At 52.0% G+C, this 21,027-nt stretch overlaps 1 protein-coding gene across 17 annotated transcripts in view; it reads right to left on the bottom strand.

The window, feature by feature from the left end:
* Agpat3 (1-acylglycerol-3-phosphate O-acyltransferase 3) overlaps positions 1–21,027 on the bottom strand; it is a 92,871-nt gene that overhangs the window by 34,721 nt on the left and 37,123 nt on the right. Inside the window, exon 1 of one of the 17 annotated variants that reach the window (XM_087597124.1) lies at positions 17,172–17,246. The gene's annotated coding sequence lies outside the window, so the exon portion shown is untranslated. 17 annotated transcript variants of the gene reach the window in all.

The following is a 21,027-nucleotide window of genomic DNA, read 5'->3' as shown; positions in this document are numbered from 1 at the left end:
TTCATCATTAGTGAGTGATGAGGAGGACCCAGGTCATGGTGGGTGGGGCCATCCCTAGGCTGGTGGTCCTGGGTTCTATAAGAAAGCAAGCTGAGGGGAATTAGAGGAAGTATTGAAAGAGTTGAAGGAGCTTGCAACCCCATAAGAACAACAATGCCAACCAACCAGAGCTTCCAGGGACTAAACCACTACCGAAAGTCTATACACGGACTGACCCAGGGCTCCAACTGCATATGTAGCAGAGAATAGCCTTGTTGCGGCACCAGTGGAAGGGGAAGCCCTTGGCCCTGCCAAGGTTGGACCCCCAGTGCAGGGGAATATGGGGGGCAGTAAGGGGGACATATAGGGGGAATACCTGTATGGGGGAGGGGAGGGGAGGGAATGGGATGGGGGGCTTATGGACAGGAAACTGAGAAAGGGAATAACATTTGAAATGTAAGTAAAGAAATATATCTAATAAAAATTTTAAAAAAGAAAAGAAAGAAAGAAAGAAAGAAAGAAAGAAAGAAAGAAAGAAAAAAGAAAGAAAGAAAGCTAGCTAGCTGAGCAAGCCAGGGGGAGCAAGCCAGTAGGTAGCATCCCTCCATGGCCTCTGCGTCAGCCCCTGCTCTGACTCTGGACGTGTAAGTCAAATAAAACCTTTCCTTTCCAACTTGCTTTTCATCATGGTGTTTCATCACAGCAATGGCAAGTCTAAGCAGGGCCAGGCGTTCCTGCTAAGTTGCACAATTGTGAAACTAACCTCCCTGGAGAAAGCTTTAGGTCTATTTGTAAGATTCGACTGCTTACACAAAACTCTCATTGCATCTGTGATCTGGGTTGATGGTTAAATAAATTCTGCATTAACTGTCAAAAGTGACAGATACCTTTATCCTCAGCCTGCGAAACACAGGTGACGCTCGTGTCCACCCCTCCAGAAAATTGTTGTCTGCTTATAAAGTAAGTGTTGGGAGTCCTTTAAAGCGCTAAGGATTGTTTGAACCATCGTATATCACCATAAGGGACTTTTGGACATAATAATACAACGTCAGAGTTGGTCACAGAGTTCCCACAGTCAGTCCCTGGGAGAACCTGGGAAAGGTAGAAAACATTGAGGCTGATTCCATCAGCTGGGGAAAAAGACACAGCAGCAGGACTCCCTTCAGTCTGGACTAAAGAGCTGTGTGGGTGAGGCTCGTGGTGCCATTTCGGCTCACGGGGCCTGTGTGCTAATGGTGTCTGTGGAGCAAAGCCAGGAAGTGAACTCCTAGATTCATATCTCACCTCGAGGTTGCGCCAGCTGCTTCTGAGCCCATCCATACAGACATCATACGACTCGGGAACTACACCAAACACAGAGGTTCAGTCCTGAGTGAACACTGCCATTAACTCTCACGTTCATAGTCCATATGTGCTTCCATATTTAGACTCTTTGAATGTTTTGGCAGTGGTAAAATGGTAAAGGCACTTATCACAAAAGACTGATGACCTGAGTTCAAACCTTGAGGCCCACACAAAGAGAGAGCCTCTGACCTCCACATACATTCCATGCCACATACATACATACACACAAGCATGCACACACGTGCGCACATACACACACTCATATTTTTTAGTTCTCTGAGATACTCAACTTTTTCGTGGCACATTCCTGAGCTATAGAAACCACACTGATCCAAGTGTCGGTAAAACTGAGGAAGCACCCGTGTCCTCACCACCGCTGTGTGCTCCCGACTGCTTACCCAGACCTCCCATGTCACCAAGCTGTCAGGTTCAAGATTCAGGGATTTTCATCAGTATGAAAAGAATCTTCTCATCATTCGGTACAATTGAGAGTTTAAACCGAGCTTTTCAATCTCCCTAAAGGAATTTCACTCTGGGATACCCCCACTTGAAATTCCAAATCTCAGAAGCCAAGAAAAACTATTGAGGAAAAAGCAAAGAATGTTAATCAGGTCTGACCAACTGGATTACTAAGTTTCTACTGATATTAAAAACTGTTAAGAGTCAACAAATTAAAAAGCCCAAAAAGTCCCGTGACACTTGGACTTCTAACTACATTAAAAAGCATGAGCTCCAAAGATCTGGGCTGACGGTTATCTAAATTACAATGTATAAACCAATCTGTCTCTCATCTGAAGAGAACAGACCAACTGCCCCTGTCAGGACCACCGGGTGGCTTTGAGGGTAAATGAAGTGAGTGTCTGGGCAGGCTCCTGTCAGGAGGCAGCAGGACCCAACTCCAACACACAAAGTCTCAAAAATCCCTTAAGCCAACTGCAAGGTTATCCAGGGTCCTGTCAGCAAACAATGGTGCCATTCTCCTAACGGGCAACACAATGGCCACGTTAAATTCACATGGTCAACCCCTGTGGTCAAACCATGTGGTCAGACCATGTGATCCCATGAAAAGGTCAGAACAGGGGCTTGCTGAAGCTTGAGGTCAGGAAGCTGTGTGCTCCACCCCTTTCTGAAGATGGCCAATCACCTCCCTACAGGGATCTGACCAACCGCTTCATCAAATCACTAGCTCACGGTTCTACCCCCTGCTGTGCGAGCAAGCCAAGCAAAGCTCCTTTCTCAGTCTGTGTGTGAAGCTTCAGCTACACACACACACACACACACACACACACACACACACACACACACACTCTCTCTCTCTCTCTCTCTCTTACATGCATACACACACACTCTCTCTCTAACTCTCTCCCTCTCTCTCTCTCCCTCTCACACATATACATACACATACACACACATACTCTCTCACACACACTCTCTCTATATAAACAATACTTATACATACATATACACTCGCATACTCTCACACACATACACACATATATACACACATACATAACACACACACACTCTCTCTCACACGCATGCTCACATACACACTCTCTCTCACACTCTCTCTCTCTCTCTCTCTCTCTCTCTCTCGTACACATACAAAGGTCTGATTCCAGAAGCAGCCCCAAGTGCCACACTCTGTCCAGTCACTATCACCACAGTTAAGGCTTCGCCATGGTTTGTACGCTCAAAGAAATGGCTATGGCTACTTTGACTCAGGAACCAGGCAACGTCAGTCGTCCAGCTCTGACACCCTCCAGGCGACATCACTCTGATGCCCACACAGGCTTCTGAGGGTGCTACATTCAAAACGGGATCACATCCCAATAGGGGGGTCCACGGAGTCAACTGACAGGTCTCACACTGTACAGGCAAGCCAATAAATGCCTTTCTCCACTTTAGTTGCTTCTCGGAGAGATATTTCTTCTGTGAAATGGGCAACAGCTTAAGTCCACGCAGCGAACACTATATGAGCTTGAACTATTTTATTACTGTGTGGGGGAGGCGCCTGGGTGGGGTTCTTAACTCTGATGTTTTTCATCAAACTAAGCCACACAGATTTCCTGGTTCAAGAGCTGACTGGAGATGCTACGAGGGCGTAAAGGGGACCTTCAAGAGATAGTGGATATGCAGTCAGGGGTCGGGGTCCCATCTCTCCTATCACTGGGACGTCTTGAGGGGCATCTTATACAGACATCTGAAGCAAGGGTCGCAGAAAAGACACTGGAGATGGTGCCAGGCCTGGAGACTCTAGGATGTGACTTAATGGTGAGCTCTAGCACGGCAGGACAGACAGCATGCCCTCCACACCCTCAGCTGACTCCACTAGAGCTGCAGACTATATGAGCTGCCCGTGTCACTCAGTGCTAACTGGGTGCCCCGTGAGATGCTGCTGTGAACCAGGGTCCTCACTACCTGCTACCTGGCCAGGTCCGAGACAACACCCCGAGCCCTCTAACAAAGATGACACGATGGCGTTCTGTCCCCTCACTCAGCACTCCCCGGACACAACCCTGGTTTGGATTCCACCATGTCATGTGATGGTAACACCCAAAAGCGGGCATGCTGAACCCCTCAGAGGGCTGCCCAGCGGCCAGTCTTTGTCTCCACAGAGCCACAGCAGCAGCACGTCCCCACCTGACTGAGGAACACTGGAGAGCTGAGGCTCAGCGGTGACATGATATGGTCATGGTGTTCTTGAGCAGGGCAGAGTCCAGCTCCTGGACTGAGCCTTTGTGATGAGCACTACCCCATCTCTGTTCCGTTCACAGATCCCATCTAAGCTGGCTCACCCAGCAGGAGAAGGCAGTGAAGGACAAAGGCAGGAAAGAGGTGAAGGCCGCAGGAGATTGTGGAAAAAAAACACTGATAAACTTTGGCAATCAAGCCTCCCAGCTTGGAAGGATCCAGCACCTGTGCCCCTGGGGACATGGGACATCACTGAACAACCTCCAACACGAATTAGGAACTGGGAGATCAGATGAGCTCCTGTCACTTGGGCCCTTCCCAGCTCTCACGGCCTCAGGGTGTAAGCCAAGGGATAGAGCAGAAGTAGCCACCCCGAGCCCTGCCGTAGCTCCTGCACCCACAGTGCTCACTCCTGCCCTGCCCACTCAGAACCGCCCACATCTACAGTGTCAGCACCATTACTGCCCAACACTGCCTACACCCACACGACCCGAACCTGCACTCTCCCAGCCTGCAACCCCACCACACACCCGCATCATCATACCACCATCCCCAAACCCACACGGCCTGCACCAGGCCTCCCTCACCAGTAGAAGTAATAGGCCAGGGCCACAGCCAGTAGAGCGACGCAGACCCCAGAGAAGAGGCAGGTTGAGGAGCTGGCCAACATGGCTTCCCTGTCTCTCGAGCTTCTTAGAGGTGAGGAGGAGGAGGAGCCTGGCTGTGCCAAGGCCTCTGGCAGACTGGGGAGCAGGCTCAAGGAGGGAAGATGTGACTGGTCTGTATTGCCCACGTCAGGTAGGCACTAAGACTACTAGGAAAAGACTGTCCCGAGAACTTCCTGACTACCTACTGACAGGAGACGAGCTGAAGCAGGTCACAGGGCAGTCTGCTGTCTGGGGACCGCTGAAGGCTCTGATGTGGGACATTCGCTAATCCAATAAGCAGCTTTTCTAGGAGCTATTATGACGTGACTCAGGTCACTAGGCCCTGACCATCGACAACCAGGACTGGGACCAAAGAGAATCATAGGTTCCTTGCCTAGTGGCCAGAGACTCCAGGCCCGAACAGAAGGCTGACCAAGCCCAAGTCCCCAGGTCCATGCCTCAGACACTGTCCCTTGGGTTCCCGAGTCGGATGCAGTGTAAGTGAGTCACTCCACAGCCTGGGCACATTGTCTGGAAGCCTTAGATGCTTTAAGGCCCAGTACTCTGTGGCTTTGAGATCCTGAGGGAAGGCGTGTGAACACTGAGGCAAAAGATGCTGAACTAGTGAGGCAAAGCAGCCCTGGGCCTGAGCACCACTCAGGGATCCAGGCTCACACAGACGAACCTCAGGAGCTCCACCCATGTGGAGAGAGTGGACTCCGCTTGGCCAGGGCTCCCACCAGTGTCTCATGTTTCAGGGACCCAGAGCCCCATTGCTGACGACAGGAAAGACACCGCACACCACAGGCCTTCCCTCTTCGGGCATTCTTCTGCCTGGCCACTGTGTCTGGCCTGTTTTGGCCTTGTGTACAGGGCACCTGTTGCTAAGACATCAGCACCAGCTCTGAGCTCTGAGCTCCATGAAGCTGTGGCCAGAGCCTCCAGCACGGACTGGGAAACCACATTCAGCTTTCTCTGGGCCACCCTGGTGAAGAAACTTGTGACGGGCAGCATGCCTTCCCAGCACAAGCCTTTGGGTGGCTCGGTCCTGCTGACATTTTAATGCCTGCACAGCCAGAGACCAGCACCACCGCACTAAGAGTTCCTGCGGCTCTTGTTGCCCTTAGGGAATGCTAGGTAACAGACATTTGTTGATTTATAAGAGCAATCAGCCACCTGGATGTTCAATGCTGGGTACCTTCCCCCCCTTTCTTGCAGCCCTCATAATTTTATTTATAGAATTGGAGTTGATATATGAAGAAAAAAAAGAGTATTTGAAAATTAAGGAATTCCTTCTCCTTGCCTCAGGAACTTCTTTCCCAAGAGCAGTGTTGAGGAACCCCTCCATAGTGAGACAGGCACACTGTCATGAAGGAATGGCTCACCCGAGCCTGGCCATGGGGGTGGGGGAGGGAGAGGCAGGGGGAGCTGGGATTTTCCATCTGGCAGTGGCATGTGTGTAACTCTCACACCTTCTCCAGACAGTTTAAACAGCCTCAGGAGGGGCGCTTGAGCACCAGATCAAGGCAGATGTGACAGGCTGCGTGTGCAGCGCCGTCCTCACACTGAGTGTGGCATCACTCGTGGAGCAGGGAGGCCCAGCTCATGGGGAACCAGGACTGCTCTAAGATGGCTACGAGGGGTGATCTTCAAGGTAGTTCATAAGATTCCCAGAGTGCAACAGGGGCTCCTAGAACCAGCCTCGCCCCAGGGGCAGGGTGCAGAAGGATACTCCCATGTGCACGCTATCGTGCACGAGATCGCCAAAGCAGGGGAAGGGTCAGCAACAAGGGCCAGGCCTGCAATGAGAGCCTTGACTAAGCTCAAAGAGCACAAAGAGCTCCCATACAGAGTGGCCCCCGAGCGGCCAGCTTAGGGCAGAGTCTACGTTTTTAACTGAAGCCTCACCGTTCTGTCCAATGGGCCTCTTGGCTCTCAAAGGATGACTGATGGTCACCTATAGATACCCACTGGGAGGAGCACGAGACAACAGGGCCCACAGCTGAGCTCACTGTCCCCTGGGTTTGGGGAAGGAGCACTCTTGTCTTAAAGGGACACAGTGGTAGCACAGACAGTTTGTGAGCCAAGCATTTACTCCAAAGGACACTGTCAGAGGAGTCCCTGGGGGCAGCACCCAGGTAACTAACCCATGGCCTGCTAAGGACCAGCCCATTTTCCTTAAGGTAGAAGTTAGACGCTGCTTATATCAAGACTTCAGCAAGGTTTGGATGAAGCCCTTGATTCCACTGGTGATGCTTCCTTGCAGCACACTTCTACTTCAGGTTCCCCAGAACCTGAAGAGACAGACCCCCTTAAACATAAGCCTGGTTATGCTGGGACTCAGCATGCGGGCCATGCTGTCCTCCAACTCACAGAGCTCTGCCTGCCTCTGTGCTGGGATTAAAATATGTGCCCCACCATGCCCAGCAAGACTAAAGCTTTTTCAATTGGGCAGGACCAGTGGCAGGCAGGGTAAGGCACTTACCAACCAGAGCTCAATTCCCAGAACCTGCTCGGAGGAGAGAACTGACTTCTGAGAGCCATCCTGTGACTTCCACGTTTGCACCGTGGCTACAATAATTAAATACACGTTACAAGCAAACACATACATGGAGTAAGCTAGTCTCCTCTCCAGTGTCCCCTTCGCTGCCTGTACAGATGTAACTTGCTAAGCTGCTGTTGGTAGTTATGTGCCGCTCTGGGAACTTGCTGGGATTCTATGACACCGCACCCCCAGTCCTCTGTCTCACGGTGGGGAACTCCTGTGTGTGACCAAGGCTCGGCTGCGTATTCCTGCGTGTCCATCTCTTCTGGTGGCGAGCCAGCACACAGCCTCATCTACTCTCAGCTCCCTGACCTGTGCCCCGTGGTGCAGCCAAAATGGCGTTTAAACATTCATGGGTGGGTGACAGCTGTCTCCACAGGCAGTGTCAGCACCCAGCTGCCTCCACTGCAGGCCTGTGGTACCCCAGAGGTCCTCAGCCACGCAGGGCGCTCCTTGTGTAGGCTCTCCTGCTCACCTTCTGGTGCTGGCCCCGCCCTTCTCTCTATTCAGGGCTGAACTGTAATGGCACTGGGAAGGCAGTAAAAGAACAGCACCCAACATGTGCTGGGCACGACAAAGGCCAAAGCGGCCAGCGGCTGCTCCGACACCACCCCTGTGTGGAGGAAATGGGCCCAGACTCAAAAGAACACATGGGAAAGTAAAAAAGCAGACAAAGCAAAAACAAACAAACAAAACAAAAACAAAAACAAAAACAAAAAAAAAAAAACCTCTGCATCAAACTGAGAGGCTTCTGCAGAGCAAAGGACACAGGGACAGTATGAGGAGGTGGCTGCAGACTCCGTGAGGCCTGCCAATCAAATGATCATGGTCAGCGGCCATGATGGTTAATACTGTCAATTTGGTAGGATCTGGAACCACCAAAAAGACAAGCCTATAGGCATGTCGGGGAGAGGCTACACAGGTAAGTTAGGGCTGGGAGATGGGTCTGTGGGTAAAGCACTTGTTTTATGGGGACCGGAGTTTAAATGCAAAGAACCCGCATGAGACCTGATGTGGTAGCTTGAGGCTGTAATCCCAGGGTCCCCTCTGGGAGATGGGAGGTGGAGACAGGAGACTCCCAGAGGTGTGGCAGTTGGCCTGGAGTATACAGCAGTGAACAGACACTCTAGCCCCAAACCAGGAGGAAAGAGAAAGCTGATAGCTGGTTACCTGGGACACAGAAGCTCTCTCTCTCTCTCTCTCTCTCTCTCTCTCTCTCTCCCTCCCCCTCTCTCTCTCTCTCTCTCTCTCTCTCTCTCTCTCTCTCTCTCACACACACACACACACACACACACACACACACACACAGAGACAGACACACAGACAGACATGGGTGGGAGGAGGGAGGAGGAGTATTTAAAAAGATTAGGTTAGCCTCTGGGCATGCCCTTTAGGGGTTATATAAACTAGGTTAATTAAGATAGAAAGACTGGTCCAAAATGTGGGTGGGCTAAGTAAACAGGAACTGGTGAGCTGAGCACCAGCCTTTATCGCTCGCTCCCTCTCTGCTCCTGACCCGGGATGCGCAGTGACCAGCACCTCCTCACACTCCCACACCTCCTCATCCCTGCCTTCCAACCACGATCCCGTGGAAACCTTCGCTTCCTTCAGCTGCCTTGCTCAAGTGTGTCATCGCAGCCACAGGACAAGTCACTAATGCAGAGACCAGTGTCCAACACAGGCTCAGGTCGAGATGGAGCCAAGGACAACAAAAAATGGTGTAGACATACTGGGAACAGTAGTCAGTGACACAGTGCAAACAAAGCGTACGGTAGCCATCACTGGAGAAGGTGTGGAAAGAGGAGAGAGACCCTTGCACATCAGCGAAGCCATTGTGGTACGACAGCATGGAAGTTAAGAAATTAGAACTATCTTATCTCCTAACTGTCCACCCGTGGATGAACGGGCAGCAAAATTAGCACATACACACAGTGGAATATTATACAGCCATAAAAATCAGTCAATAAACTAAGAAATAAATAAAGCAAGTCTTAGCCTCAGTGTGGATAGAAACAGAGAGCATTGTGCTAAGACAAGCAGGCCCAGAAGACATCCTTCACACTCATAGGTGGAATCTAAGCCCGTCCCACAGACACAGGGTAGAACTGCTGGGGCCAGCGGCCATGGTTCACAGCCTCCAGAGGGACTGGAGAAATGGTGGGGCTGTGTGGTGCTGTGGCAACCACAGTGACTGGCAGCACTATCCTGGTGCCTCTGTCCCAGACGGCGGTTCTAGCCTCCCAGCTCTTCTCCATCCCAGAAGTGTCTCCAGCACAGGACTCTCAGGGCTGGCCCCGGCACCCTCATGACTCAGGGGCATGTGAGAAGAGGACATGTCGTGGTCTCAGACACCCTGCTCTCCTGCTGTTCTAAGTCTGAAGAAAGTGCCCTGGCTGAACCACAGCCTAAGTCCAGGACCAATGACGAGGTCTCCACACCAGGCTCTGAGGGCTGGGGAAGCACACTGTCCATGTAGCCAGGCGCTGTCCCCTGCTACTTTGCTTACTAGGTTAAGGAGCCCAGGTCACCACTTCATCAGCTTACCCAGTTTGTTGCAAGTCAGAAGGCCAGGGAGACCTGGGGAGCTCTCCAGGAGGAAGCTGCCTGGTTCTCACCGGCCCCGCCCATGCTTCTAAGGTTCTCACCACACCCATCCCTCCAGCTCTGCGAAGGAGCAGGAGTTACTGCTCGCTAGTGCTGACTAGAGGACCCTCTGGACATCACATGACCGTAGAGTGGAGGGTTCTGTGTCCCACTCTCAGCCTGGCTCTGTAGGGACGCCTCTAGGAGGTGACTTCTGTTCAGCTCCAGAACCAGTCTACCCTGCACATCTTTACATAAGCAAGCACATGCAGAAGAAGCAAAGCAGCATCCTACCCGTGCGTAGCCAGCCCAGTGCTGTAGATGGTGACGGTAGAGAATCCAGGAACAAGGCAGCCGGGGAACTCAGGGACCCAGCTGGTAAAGTGCCCTTCCAACAACATGGGGACTCACGGGGAATGAAGTTACTATGCAGACCAAACAAAGAGTAAACAGGCCAGGCGTGAGCCCAGGAGTCTGGGGCCCCATCTCCCTGCTGCACATATTTGGAAACTTTCTCCCCAGGTGCTGTCTGGGCGGCTCGTGATCGCCCCAAGACATTTTTAAAGGCAGGCACAAAGGAGAGGGAAGACACCCCAGACTATCTGTGAAGGGTGGGCTCTGCACTAAGAGCATGGACCGGCCTGGCCCCTGCATCTGGCACTGGGAACACTGGGAATAGCACGAGGGATAGATACAGACAGCTGAGCGAGCTTGTGGAGGTCATCTCAGGGTGGTAAGGAAGAGACCCAGCAGGAAAGGCAAGGGCTGGAGGGCGGCTCTGTACAAGAGATGTGAGCAGAATCCCAGTTCATCTCCAGCTTCCCTCCTTCCCTGACTGTGGTGTGTGTGGCTGACAGACAAAAACTTGCTCCTCCTAGAACATCTGACACCATGACTGTGCTACCAGCTTGAAACCTCAAGGAGAAGCAGTTCCTTCAGACAAAATAACTCTGACACTTGAGATAACCCAAAGGAAGCAGCCTGCTTTGCTCTGTGCTTCCTGCACAACCTAATCTACAGCGGCATTTCTGCCATCTGCAAGTTGTGTGCCTTGCCATGGGAGCACCACAGCCTATGTAATAGGGAGCACCTTGCCGTGGGAGCACCACAGCCTATGTAACAGGGAGCACCTTGCCATGGGAGCATCACAGCCTATATAACAGGGAACACCTTGCCATGGGAGCACCTTGCCGTGGGAGCACCACAGCCCATGTAACAGGGAGCACCTTGCCGTGGGAGCACCACAGCCTATGTAACAGGGAGCACCTTGCCGTGGGAGCACCACAGTCTATGTAACAGGGAGCACCTTGCCATGGGAGCACTACAGTCTAAGTAACAGGGGGCAGGCTCCTGTCCTCCTCAATCACTCAGGAGGACTGTCCACCCTGTCCCTGTGTCTTAGGGGGAGTTTCCTAAATCAAAGCAACAAAGCCAGAGCAAAGCAACATGGCACCCAGGCACAAAACACCCACGTACCTAGGCTTGCACTGCATGCCTCAGCTCTAAACCCTGCCAGGGGCTCTGGGTGAGGCGTCAGCTACCGCCCCAACCCCACACAAGGTGGCCTCTGCACACTGGGGTTTCTCCAGATTCTCACCATCTGCAAATGACACCACCTGTCACCAGCTTGTCCCTGAGGGTATGTTCACTGCACCCCTGAGAGGCACTGCCCACGCTGTCCACATGCCCTGGCAGAGTGGCTGCCATTGCTCTTTCTGCTGGCATAAAGACAGGGCCATGAAGACAGAGGAGCTGGCCCAGGCAGGATCAGCTTGGCACACATTTCCTCAAGGAAGTGTGGCATGTGCTATCTCTAAGGTCATTAGCTGCCTTACCCAATACATAAGAAACCCTGTCTGTCTGTCTGTCTGTCTGTCTGTCTGTCTGTCTGTCTGTCTGTCTGTCGTCCATATCTAATCCCCATATTCATGACTAGATTCCCACATGCAGGGATTATGGGCAAGTACCAAGACACCTGGCTGAAAGTCATGTTTTTTAACCTTTCAGAAAAAAGCTGGATAGAAAACATAGTAAGAAACTAAACTAACCACAAATAACTCATAACCCTCACATGGGGACCAGCATGGGGGAGCCATACCCAGGCCAGAACAGCACCTGTCCTGCCTCTTACCTGCTGTGCTCACCCTCAAGAGCACCTCAACACCTACTCTGCTACCCTCGCACCAGCAGGACAAAAGGCTTGACGCAGATGTGTCCCCAGCCAGCCAGCACCCATAGCTTAAGCCATGTCTGCCTGCTGATTCTGGCTTCTTGGAGTAGCATGAAGCCAAAACCAGGATGACCCACTTGGTCAAGCAGGGATTAAGTTCACAAATGTATGTTTTTTTAAGATTTATTTATTTATTATATATGAGTACACCGTTGCTGTCTTCAGACACACCAGAAGAGGGCATCGGATCCCATTACAGATGTTGTGAGCCACCATGTAGTTGCTGGGAATTGAACTCAGGACCTCTGGAAGAGCAGTCGGGTGCTCTTAACCACTGAGCCATCTCTCTAGTCCTAAAAATGTATTTATTATAGTGTGATTTCTAAAGGGATCCATCTCTTCGAATGATGGGTTTTTCGAAGGTGCCTTGGACAGACCCAGAAGGGTCCAGGCCAAGGCCTGTCAGACTGCTGGCTTCCAGGAAGCTGGTTGGTACTTGGTGCTCCTGGTGAGATTTCTTAGGTTTCAAATTAAAAAGTTCCAAATGCGAGATGAATGAGATTTTTACATAGGCTGATTTTTATATACATCACTCCTAGGCTGTAAAGGATGGGGGCCCCACATTTCACCATGCCTCAGTGCAAGCTACCTCACACCACTCCACGGTGGGCAGACCAACAATTTATGTGGTACCAGCCAGCAGGGCCAACCAGCCTCGGCCTAGCATGCCTGGCCATCTGTAATACCACAAGAAGCTCCCACGGGTACTCAGGGAACAGGAACCCACAACAGTTCATGCGTGAGCAAGTCTCCTGTAGCACAGAGCGCTGATACTGTGTGCTCAGGAGCCAATGTGGAGAAAGTCTGATAGCCCTATTAAAGTAAGATCAGTGTTATCATCTCTAAATCAGAGTGAGACAGGAAAACCTGGGGCCTTCACCATGCTTGCTCTGTGGTACTGACCCTGGGGTCTTACCAGCTCTGCAGCTGTGGAACCCCAAGGAGGCCCTGGGTGGCCTCTAGCTACAGCCGTGCTCCTCAGTGCCAGCTGACCCCGCACCTGTCCCAGCTGCTGTCTGACCTTGGGCACCGCTCCGAAGGGCTCTGGGATCCTTCCTAGTTCAGACATCCTGTGGCTCAAACCCGAAACGGTGCTTCGAAAGAAGCCCAGTAAGGAAGCTTGAAATCTAGTGTATCTGGTGTGTGTGTGTGTGTATGTGTGTGTGTGTGTGTGTGTGTGTGTGTGTGTATGTGTGTGTGTGTGTGTGTGTGTGTTTTAAGCCAGAAGTGTGCAATGGGCATAGAAACAATTTCCATGAGAATGTTGCTAAGGACCAGCTCAGCAACACAGCTCTGCAGGATAAAGGCGTTTGCCATGTGGCCCTGGTGACCTGAGTTTAATTCCTGGAATCCGCACGGTGGAAAGGGAATGACTCCCAGAAGTGACCTCTGACCTCCCTGCTCACACTCTGACACATTGGCACTCACGCTCTCAGGCACATACATAGGCAGGTAGGACACAGGGCTGGAGGAGGAGAGACAGTAAGTCACCCCGTTTAGGGGATGCCACCCCCACTAGGAAAGTCAGTGTGTACTACAGGGTCCCCAAGGAGCCATGGACATCAGGAATGGAGCCTCAGTATGGAGCTCGGAGTCAGTGAGGGAAGAATCTGAAGCCACAGCAGAAACTATTCACCCCTGCAATCGACCCTCAACCCTCGGGAAAGCAGTGACCCTAAGCTTTATAGTCTGGCTTATTGGGCGTGAACAGAAGGACAGACAGCCCTGACCACTACAGAAGGGAGCAGACTGGGCAGGAAGGGTGACCTTGGCAGAGGCCACCCCGTCGCCACCCCTCCTGTCCAGTTAGACCAACCGTCTTAATGCGATTGGTGCCTCCCTGAAGGGGCCGGGTCACCTACTTCCACAAAGTCACCTACTAAAAATACAGGGCTTATGGGGAAGGGGGAGGGCGGGCGGGCAAGGCGACACTGTCCCAGTACAGCTCCACCAGCCAGAGGCCACCGTTCACAGAGCCAGGGGGTGGGGTGGAAGGATGAACAGATGGTTTGGGTTCTTCAAATTCAGGGCCAGTTACTCTGTAGAGGAAACGCTTGAGAGGAGACGCTTGAATCTGCCACGTTCTCATGAAGAGAAATAGAGATGGGAGCACCAGCTCCCTGTGTCCCCAAGCTGGCCTGGTCTCAAATGAACCGCAGAATAGACACGTCCCTGGCTATGGGCCTCTGCAGGTTGGTCACATTCATTTACAGAGCATGCAGCAGCCATGGGCCCACAGCACTGTGGCCACTGGCACCCCTCTCCCATTTTTTTGGGTAGGCAGTGTGGAGCTAGGGGCTGAGCCTGGGCCTTCTGCTCCTTGCACCTTGTAAAACTCTCTCATCTATTCTCCTGCATGCAGCCTGCAGGCCGGGCTCATGGAACGGAACTGCACCAGCCTGGCTGGTGGCTGTCGCTTTGCTGGGCCTACTCGGCAGAGGGAGGGAAGCCCCCCATCTTCTCTCGGCCACAGCTATCTTGAGCACAGGGGTTCTGATGACCCCTGCTGGGCATCTAGAAGAGCCATTTGGCCTTTCTGCCTATTGCCCACGTCCCTGCTCTGTCCACTGCTAGCCTGGTGCAGCCCTGGGATCTGCTGGCCTCCAGTCAGTCCCACAGCCACGTCTGCTCATGCTACATGCTTGGTAGGACGCAAACTATCCATCACCCCGCAAGCACTCCAAGGTGAACTGCATCCCAAGTAGATAAAGGGTCCGGAGAGTCACGTGTCAATCAGAGCAGTCCCGGGCCTGTCCCCAAGCCCAGAAGTAGTATACATCGACTGTCAGTATTAAGCGCTGTCTCTGGAGCAACAGGTTCTGGCAACTCCCCCACTTTCCCAGGACAGTAGACAGCAGGAACCTTGCTTTGGACCCACGACTCATCTGCTTAAAACCAAGTCTGTACAGCCCCATGCTGTAGTAGGTGATCAGAGTCACTACCCCCTCCCAGCCCCCATGTGGGACACACACACACACACACACACACACACACACACACACACACACACTGAACTCATGTGTGCTGGATTACAGCTCAGTACTGCAGGCCCAAGGCCCACCCCAGCATGAGAGAGGGAGACTGCCTGCCCTACAGAGGTTAATTATAGAACAGGGCAGTGAGGCTTTCCCACATACCCCTCCCAGTAGCCACTGGATGAACATTCTAGAGTCTGCCAAGACGGCTGTGTAGCCTTAAGAACGCAGGAACACTTCTTTCTTGATCCCTTACACCACGGCTTCATTAATTACCCCCAGCACCCTGTGCTCCTGGGGACTGGGTCACAGCTCTGCCTTCTGAACCGAAGCCAGGCCTTATCACCCCCGCTCCTCAGGGTGCTGCACACCCTGTCCTCACCATTACTTCAGGCATGACAAGCAGCACCACCTGGAACCTGATTGTGAAGATTGTGAAATGGTCGGGCTGTGGATGACCCTGGGCAAAACTGGGAAAACTCCCTCTCCTTCTTCCTCTCCCTCTCCCTCTCTTCCCCGCCCTCTCCCCCCCCCACCTCTCGCTCTTCTTCCCTCCCCTCCCCCTTTCCACATCCCATCCCCATGGCTTGGCTTCCACAGTTCAAAAGAGCAATGCAGAATCCCAGGTGTAAACAATGTATGTTTTAAATTATTTCTCTTATAGCATGCTGAACTCATTATCCTGGTTTCTGGGTGATTGTGTTCGCTGCTGTTTGTCTCTCTGTGCACATAATCTTTAAAGTCAAGTGCACCATGGGTAAGCTAGCATCACAGCCATAGGGTGAGCGCAGGTGTGGCTCAGGTATTCATCGGGATGGAAGCCTGAGGATGAGAAGGGATGGAATCTTTGCAGAGGAGAATCTTCTTAACTTTCCCCTCATACCAATCTAGAGCCTGTGGCCCTGCAGGCAGAGCTAGCACCCTATTAGGCAAAGGATCCACTCACACTCCTAAGACAAGGTGTGAAATGATTCACCTGCAGTTCGGACATCCCTTAGTATCCCCGGCCAAGGAACCCTCCCAACTCCCAACCCGGAATGCAAGAACAGACAGAATCCAAGGGCTCCACTCCATGCAACAGAAGCTCATCTTCTTAGAACAACCCCCCCCCCAACCCCAACCCCAACCCCAACACATCTCAGAGTTCTCTCTCTCCTAAAGATGTGGGTAACTTTTGCAGTCTAAAAACATACTCTCCTGAAGGACCTGCAGGTCCGAGTTCATTTCAATCTGCAGATAAAGTAGATGCCAGGGCTAAGACCACAGCTCTGATCAGCCACAGTGAATGGACAACCTCCCTCAACCCCATTCCAGGTGATGCTGGTCCAAGAGAAACACTGGCTCATCAAAGACAGCAAGTGACACCTCGATGGCTGTGCTTCTGCAAGCAAGAGACTGATTCGTTATCCAGAGGCTGGTTACCCAAGAAGTCATTGCACAACCGTGGGAACAGATCGGAGAGGAAATCGTGCAAGCAGGCACCAATCCCTCAGGATATCAGCAACACCCAGTACCTGTTCAAACCACAGCAGTGACGCTGTAAGCCTAAATTCAACACTCCCTCGTGAGCAGGGTAAAAACACCAGAGGAAGATGCTAACCCAGGAGTATGTTTCATCCATCCGACATACTCAACATGCCAGCTCAGCTGTGTGAGCATTAGGGAAATGCCAGGAGCTGCCATGCTGCTCGCCACCCACCCTGTGCCTGTCAAACCCAGAGCCTTAGTGTAGCCTCACTGCCTTCCAAGGGCGAAGCAGCGATGCAAGTCTGGAAGCCACCACGCTGGGAGCCAGGCTCTGTCATCTCCTTTACTAGGTGACATCTGTCTGCACAGAAGAGATTAGGCACTCAGGGAAGTCCCACTGCCATGGTGGCAGCAGCAACAACAAGCATTCCAAAGGATGCGCCCAAAGGAGGCCAGCAGGCCAACAGAGACAAGTGTCACTCAGCCAAATTTTCAAGGGACCTGGCTTTAGAAATTGAGCAACAAAGAACCATGGGCCCAGAACCAGAAAGCAGAGTAGACGAGGACCCTCATCTAGCACCAGGGTGGAGGGAGGGAATCTGGAAAGGGCCACCCACCGAAGGACAGACCAAAGACCGGCAGGGTCTAGGAGATGCCCCCGTCACTCTCCCTTCGGGTGATGCGGACACACTAACAGTCACCCTTACCTGTGCAGGCAGGTCCCCAGCAGAGCTGTAGGTGCCCGAAGGCAGACTGGGCTGGCTTTTTATCCTCACTGCTGGGAGGAGCAGGACCCAGACCCTGACACCTGATCACACCAGACAGGTTTCTGGACCAGAGGCAAAGCAGGGGTGTGGCCTGGAGTAAGAGCCCAGCCAGACTCCCGCCAACACCCACCAAGTACCCATGTGTGCCCACAAACAGATAATGCCTCTCTCTGCAGTCCAGAGAAGGGCACAGGGTGTCTCACAAGCCTCCCCCACCCAAGCCCATTTTTCCTTGCTTCCTGACCCTTAGCTGTGTCTAGGATCGCCACGGCTCATCAGCACTCACCAGCCCAGCCTCTCAAGCAGGGCAGGCACTAAGTGGGGCTTTAAGGTGAACGAGTGAAAAGGAAAAAGCCAAGTGTGACCAGACCACACATGAACCAGCAAGGGAAGGCAGTAATCCTGAGGCTTGGAGACCACGAGGAAAGACAGAAATAGAAGCAAGCAGGCCTAGGGATGAGTTCCTGCAGCCCAGAGAACAGCTGCCCACTCTCGGTCCTCCCTGTCACAGGGAGCACTCTTAGAAGAGGAGGAGTCTGCTTCTCAAGGTGCAGACACTGGGCTGTGAGGTGAGAAAAAAAGTGGTTTTTGGTCTCAGTCCCCAGTTCCTTGTGGCACTTGACAGTACGGCTCCTTATTACTGAGTCATAGTTTAGAAGTTCTTAATTTGCTCTTTCAGTCATGCCCTGACACGCTGGTGAACCATCCACTATAGCCTTGGGCCGGGGCTGGTGACGGGAGAGGCCCTGTGGCCAGAGGACTGAAAACCTGAAAGAAGAGAAGGTGGGGATTCACCTTGAACGAACTGGCACAGGAGACAACTTCCTGAACAGAAAGCCCACAGTGTAGACACTAAGACCAACGATTGATAAATGGGACTTCATGGAACCAAGAAGCTTCTGCAAGGTTAAGGACACCATCAGTAGGACAAAATGGCAGCCTGTAGGATGGGAAGATCTTCACCAATGCTACATCTCTTGAGGGCCAATACCCAAAATATCTAAAGCACTCAAGAAACTAGACATCAGCAGACCAAATGATCCAATTAAAGGTGGGGTGCCAATCGAAACGGAGTTCTCACCAGAGGAATCTCAAATGGCTTAGCAACACTTAAAGAAATGTTCAACATCCTTAGCCATCTGGGAAATACAAATCAAAGCTATTTTGAGATCCCACCTTATTATACCTGTCAGAATGGCTAAGATCAATAAGGCAAGTGATGGGTCACGCTGGCCAGGAGGTGGAGCAAGGGGAACACTCCTCCCTGGCTGGTGGGAGTGCAAATTTGTAGAGCCACGATGAAAATCAATATGGCAGTATTTTTCAGAAACTTGGGAATTGATCGACCTCAAGACCCAGCTATGCCACTCTTGGGTATACCCAAAGGACACGCCATCATACCGCAAGGACATGCCATCATACCGCAAGGACACTTGCTCAACTATGTTCACAGTAGCTTTATTCATAATAGCCAGAAACCGGAAACGACCTAGCTGTCTTCTCAACAGAAGAATGGATAAAGAAAATGTAACTCATTCACACAATGAAGTATCATTCAGCTGTAAAAACAAAAAATTACGCAATTAGGCAAATGAATAGAACTAGAAAAAAATTCAGAGTAAGGTAACCCAGACCCAGGAAGACAGGCACGGCAGGTACTCACTTATAAGTGAATATGAGCTGCTAAGTAAAGGATAACCACGCTATAATCCACAGACCCAGAGAGGCTAAGTAACATGAAAGGCTCTGCGGGGTGGGGTGGGGGGGACAGCCGCATAGAGCTCCCTGGGCAGGAGAAATAGATTTTGCAGGCAGACTGGGGATGGGGACAGGACTAGGTGGGATCTGGTGGGGAGGGGTGGAGGGAAAGAGTACTAGAAGAAACAGCTGGAATTGGGGGACATTTGGGAGGACAATCTGGAAACCTAGTGCAGCAGAAACTCCCTGAAATCTACCGAGGCGACCCTAGTGAGGACTCCTAGGATATGGAGCCTAAACCAGTCATCTTCTGTAACCAAGCAAGCCTTCCTGTGTGGGACTGGGACACCAACACAGTAACAAAACCTTCAACCCCTATAAGGCGCGCTGGGGCACTAGGAATGGCCAAGCAATGGCTGATCTAATTAGAAGCTCACACCACAAGAGGGAGCCCAGGCGCAATCACTGCCTGAATGACCAGGAACGGGAGGCTGGACAGCTCAGAGGCCTTGGGTAGGACAAAATATGACTGGCAAGGAAAAGGGAAGGAAGAAGGGAAGAAGGGAGAAGGAGGGAGGAGGGAGGGAGAAAGACAGCAAGAGACAAAGAGACAGAGAGAGAAAGAGACAGAGAGAGAGAGAGAGAGAGAGAGAGAGAGAGAGAAATTAATGAAATGACCCCTGATCACATTCTGCTACCCTCACAGCTCAGCGCTAGTCCAGTCAGAGAGGCTGCCTCAGCAGCTGATGGGAGAGGATACTGAAACCCAGAAGCCACACATTAGGTGAAAAGAGCCCAGGTCATAGCTCTCCATCCAATCCCTCCCTAGGGAGCTTAGGGAACACCTTGGAAGAAGGGGAGGGGACCTGTGGGAACCAGAGGGGTGGAGGAGCTTGGCCAGCCGAGCTGGCAGCACTCTGAGGTGACAGCTCGTCCATGTTTAGCTCTGAAGACACGCAATGGATGCATGGCGCTTCTTCTGCGTGAACACTGGACAGCAGCCTGACAGTTCAAACCTACTTTCTGATTAGACAGCGGTGCAGCAGTCAATTTGAAACACTCCACATATGTATGATGGTAAGTCATCCGAGCTGACACTTCTACTCTGCCGTCTGCCAGAGGCATCTGTGCTCCGGTCAGCACATTACTGAGAGGAGACACGGAAAGTGCCAGGACCAAGAGAGGAGGACCCTTGGAAAGGTCTGCCTCAGCCAGGAGCAGACAAGACAGCCTACAGATTGGCCCCAGCCTTATGCAGCAAACCAAAACGCCATCGAAGCTGCCGTGTCCAGGACATGGGAAGGTGAGCTACAGCAAATCAATCCATGGGACCATGACAATAAAGGATAAAGGGAGAGGAAGAACAGGATAGCTCTATGAATGCTAGGAAAAGCCACCTGTCACAGGGACCTGTTCTAGACCCATCCGCAGCCATTGCACTAAAGAGGGACAGGAGGGAGGAACTGGTAAGGCTGGACTTGTCTGCAGTCTCAGCATGCAGGAGGCTGAGGCAGGGGGATCACTGGCACTCACCTTAACAGAGATCAGAGGAGAAAAATATAGAGTGTCAGTGATGGGATGGTTTCAGGAAGTCCAAGACATTGTTAAAGCCAGGGTAAGAAACAAAGCTTCCCATGAGGCTTCCCTCGTGGGAGTCCAGAGTGCCACACCCTCTGTGCACATAGCCTTCTCCTCTGGGTTCCACGCTACCTCTGCTGGGGGGGGTCTACACAGCAGCTAGCATACCTCATACAGGAAAATTATCTTCCCTCCAGGAAGACAGTGAAGTAGAGAAACACAGTGTGGCCTCACACAGTAGCATCTGCCTTATAGTGTGTAGTGGAGACACACACTCCTCCATGTCCCCTGAGTTCCTGTGAGTTCGCCTCCTGATTCCAGCCCACACTGGGTGATCAGGGGAAAGGCAAAGTCCCCGCCAACGAGGATGACCAGGACACATTGCAGATGTCACCTCCCATAGTTTTACCCAGAGCCCCACTCCATACAAAGCTGACCCTGACTAAAGGTCAGGTGTGCTAGCACTGTAGAGACCATGTTCAGATGTAGCCTCAGCTTCCTATGTGATGAGCAGAACCTA

Source organism: Rattus norvegicus, chromosome 20 (assembly GCF_021556685.1).
Source record: "Rattus norvegicus strain SHRSP/BbbUtx chromosome 20, alternate assembly SHRSP_T2T, whole genome shotgun sequence".
NCBI classification, from domain to species: Eukaryota; Metazoa; Chordata; class Mammalia; order Rodentia; family Muridae; genus Rattus; species Rattus norvegicus.
This window is presented reverse-complemented; position numbering and strand designations above follow the sequence as displayed.